Source organism: Sinocyclocheilus anshuiensis, unplaced genomic scaffold (genome assembly GCF_001515605.1).
Source record: "Sinocyclocheilus anshuiensis isolate Anshui unplaced genomic scaffold, SAMN03320099.WGS_v1.1 scaffold276, whole genome shotgun sequence".
In the NCBI taxonomy this organism is placed as follows: domain Eukaryota; kingdom Metazoa; phylum Chordata; class Actinopteri; order Cypriniformes; family Cyprinidae; genus Sinocyclocheilus; species Sinocyclocheilus anshuiensis.
In genome coordinates this window covers 66,270-70,722 of record NW_015554080.1, presented here as the reverse complement: position 1 = coordinate 70,722, position 4,453 = coordinate 66,270, and the positions used below count along the sequence as shown (strand labels likewise).

Here is a 4,453-nt window from a genome sequence, read left to right as displayed (position 1 = left end):
TAGCATGATTAGCAAGTGACTAGCATGTTGCTAGCATGAATAGCAAGTGACTAGCATTTTGTTAGCATGACTAGCAAGTTACTAGCATGTTGCTAGCATGACTAGCAAGTGACTAGCATGTTGTTAGCATTATTAACAAAGTTATTAGCATGTCGTTAGCATGTTGCTAGCATGATTAGCAAGTAACTAGCCGGTTGTTAGCATGATTAGCAAGTGACTAGCATGTCGCTATCATGTTGTTAACATGATTAGCAAAGTGACTAGCATGTTGTTAGCATGACTAGCAAGTGACTAGCATGTCGTTAGCATGTTTCTAGCATGTTGCTAGCATGATTAGCAAGTGACTAGCATGTCGCTAGCAGGTTGTTAGCATGATTAGCTAGTGACTAGTATGTTGTTAACATGATTGGTAAGTGATTAGCATGTTGCTAGCATGATTAGCAAGTGACTAGCATGTTGCTAGCATGACTTGCAAGTGACTAACATGTTACAAGCATGATTAGCATTTGTTGCTAGCATGACTAGCAAATGACTAGCATGTTGATAGCATGACTAGCAAGTGACTAGCATGTCGTTAGCATTATTAGCAAAGTTACTAGCAAGTCGTTTGCATGTTTCTAGCATGTTGCTATCATGATTAGCAAGTGACTAGCATGTTGTTAGCATGATTAGCAAGTTACTAGCATGTCGCTAGCATGTTTATAGCATGTTGCTATCATGATTAGCAAGTGACTAGCATGTTGTTACCATGATTAGCAAGTTACTAGCATGTCGCTAGCACGTTTCTAACATGTTGCTAGCATGATTAGCAAGTGACTAGCATGTTGTTAACATGATTAGAAAGTTACTAGCATGTCATTAGCATGATTAGAAAGTGACTAGCATGTTGTTAGCATAATTAGCAAGTGACTAGCCTGATTCTAGTATGATTAGCATGTTACTAGTGTGTTTTGCTAGCATGATTAGCAAGTGACTAGCATGTCGTTAGCATGACTAGCAAATGACTAGCATGTTGTTAGCATGATTAGCAAATGACTAACATGTCGTTAGCATGATTAGCAAGTAACTAGCATGTTGCTAGCATGTTTTTAACATGATTAGCATGTTATTAACATGTTGTTAGCATGATTAGCAAGTTGCTAGCCTGTTTCTAGCATGATTAGCATGTTACTAGCATGATTAACATGCTACTAGCATGCTGTTAGTATGTTTCTAGCATGATTACATTGATTGTCGCTAGGATAGATACATTGTTGGAGTTTGAATAGTCTTGACTCATCTGAACATTCCGTCAATGTAAGTCTATGGGATTTTTATGATTTTTAATCTTCATTTTTATGAAAACCATAAGTCAGATCAGTCTGAAGAGCTGGGCTGAGTTTGGTGGTTCTAGCTCGAAAGCTCTAGGAGGAGTAGCGTTCAGAAATTTAGTCTAAGAAGAATAATAATAAAAAGCTTAAGAAGCAGATCAGTAGGTTGGCTTTCTCAAGCCTGCCTAATAAAGTACTTGCAAGTAACCCTAACCATGCAGTAAGTTCATGTAGTTAATTAATATTACTCAGTACTTAAATGTATAATTACACTGCAATAAGGACACCTTAAAATAAAGTGTAACCAAAAAGTTTTTATCTCCACTTACATTCACCAAAACTCTACACTGCCCTTCAAAAGTTTGGGATCAGTAAGATTTTTATTGTTTTTTTAAAGAAGACTCTTCTGCTCATAAAGGCTGCATTTATTTGATCAAAAATACAGAAAAAACTGTAATATTAGGAAATCTTATTGCAATTTCTAATATTGGATTCCTATTTTAATATACTGAGTGTGAGTGTGTGAGTGTGAGTGTGTGAGTGTGTGAGTGTGAGAGTGTGTGAGTGTGTGAGAGTGTGAGAGTGTGTGTGTGAGTGTGTTTGTACTGAATGTGAACTGAATGCTTCAGTCTGAACGCCTACAGCATACAGATTACAGCAACCCAATCAAATCTGTTTATACTGAAAGTCTGAGACTATATTGGACATCTGGGATCTTTCCTGCACTCTTAAAAATATGGTAAAAATGTAGGTGAAATTCACCAATATTTAGGTAAATAGTTGAGCTATATATATATTTAATTTTCTTGCCACCAAATATAAAAATATATAAAAATATTGACTGTAATGTGGCATGTTGCAATAATATTTGTATTTTATATACATTTAATTTTCTTGCCAGTCAATATAAAAATATTTGACTGTAAATAATGTGGTGTGTTGCAATTTTATTTAGATTTTACTAATATTTTATTGTTCTTGCCACTAAATAAAAATATAGTCTGTAAATAACAAGGTGTGGTGCAATGACATTGATATTTTATATACTGTATATTTTAGTTTTCTTGCCACTAAATATACAATATTGACTAAATAATGCCATGTGGTAAAATTTTATTTATATTCTATATATATTTTCTTGCCACTAAATTTAAATAATGTATCATGGTGCAATAATATTGATATTTTATATATATATATTTTAGTTTTCTTGCCACAAAATATAAAATATTGACTAAATAATGCTGTGTGGTAGAATTGTTTGCCACTAAATGTAAATAATCTGGCATGGTGCAATAATATTGATTGTTTTAAATATATATTTTAGTTTTAATTTTAATAACCTAATGAGCCTTTTTCTACTATAAAGAACCTTTTGTGCAATAAAAGGTTCAGTGGATGTTAAAGGTTCTTCATGGAGTCATAGATGCCAATAAAGAAGGTTTATTTTTAAATAAAGAAAAATAATAAGAAAAAGAAAATTCTGAATTACATAAATCAAAGTTATGCCGTAAAGTGAATATCAAATATGGGATATTTTGCATTATTTCTATGTGACAAATCAAGTGTATATAAATGTATGTGACTGATTATTGAATGCTAAATAAAGCCGACCGCATGTGTGTGTTTGTGTAGAGCTTGAGGAACATCTCTGTGCGTTCTGGGATTTGTAAAGTCTCTTCTGTGTGTTTAGAGGTAAATTGGGGCTTTTCTAATCAATATCGCAGTTGAAATGTCAATATTCCAATTATAGAGCAGAAGAAGACACTGTGAGTGGAAACCCAGCGACTGCACATGATTGCACTAATATCATCCAGAACACTTACCCAGAATGCCTCACAGTCACTCACTGTGCATATTCCAATCTAATTTAGGTGACAGTCGTGGCTTTTCTTGCGTATCATGTGGCCGGTAACATTAAACATCGACACCGAGCTTTAACAAACGCTTTACGTCAGCACTTGTTCGTTTGATTCAGAGCCGTTCCTGCTCCGTAAACAGAGCCTGATTGATTTCAGAGGATTTCCAATTAATACAGCTGAGTCTGGAGACTCCTGTGAGACGTGGCCATAAACGTTGAGAGAGATATTACAGTGAGACAGATATTAGAGAGGATGAAGGAGAAAGTAATTATGGGATATCCAGAGGGCTTCAACAGAACATCACCATAAGACGACAGAGACACACGATCAGGAAACGCTGCCATTCGTCTCTCTATTCTGGAGAATTCCCAGCATACTGAATCTAATCATATTGCTTGATAGATTTGACACCGTTTTTAATTGTGAAAAATAAACATTTTATTAATTACCTCAGAATATCAGCCTATCGCATGCTCTCAGACATCACTGCATTTTAATGCACAATAAATTCTTGCTTTTATTGAAAATTGTATTTTATTATATTTACACTCAAGCTCAATATTTCAAGCTCAATGTGGAAGGAAAAAGTGATAATCGGAATTTTGTTTTTACAGATTTGTTTCTTGCCACTAAATACAAAACTATTGGCTGTAAGTAATGTGGTGCAATTTTACTTATATTTTGGAAATATTGAATTTTTTGAGAGCAGCCTGACCTCGGCCAGATCTTCTGGAACCTGCCGCTGGCTCTGATGTCTCTATAGTTGTTAAACATGAGATATAATTAGTTTCGGGGTAAATCTAACAGGCAGTCTTTGGTCTCATTAATCTGTTATTTGTTCCAGAGCTAATGGTTTTGGCTGAGAGCAAAATCTCATCACGTTATATTTTATATATCTTTAATGCTGTATATCAGAGCGCTGCCTTTGTACTTTTGACTGAATTGCCTAGCAACTTTTATGATGGCTGTTGTTGTTTATTAAATATTATTTTTCAAAAAATAATATTTTTTTATAAATGGTTACACACAATTATTTTATATTAGTATTTGGTATTGAGAAGCTGTCTGTTTTTAGTTACATTGTTCTGCCATTAGATGGCGACAAGAGACGTTTTATGTGTGAGTCCGCAGTAAAGACTTTTATATTGAAAGAAACTGAAACAGGGTTGTAAACAAGGAAGCTATTTTTACTTTAAACAACAGCTTGTAAGATGCAGTGTGGTGATCGGAAATCACCCTTAACAGATGAAAGGATAGTACGACAAAGATATCGCTTTCCTC

At 34.3% G+C, this 4,453-nt stretch overlaps 1 pseudogene; it reads right to left on the bottom strand.

Annotated features, from left to right (window-relative positions):
- Window positions 1-4,453, bottom strand: part of LOC107669030 (glutamate receptor ionotropic, kainate 2-like) — a 66,074-nt pseudogene that overhangs the window by 16,958 nt on the left and 44,663 nt on the right.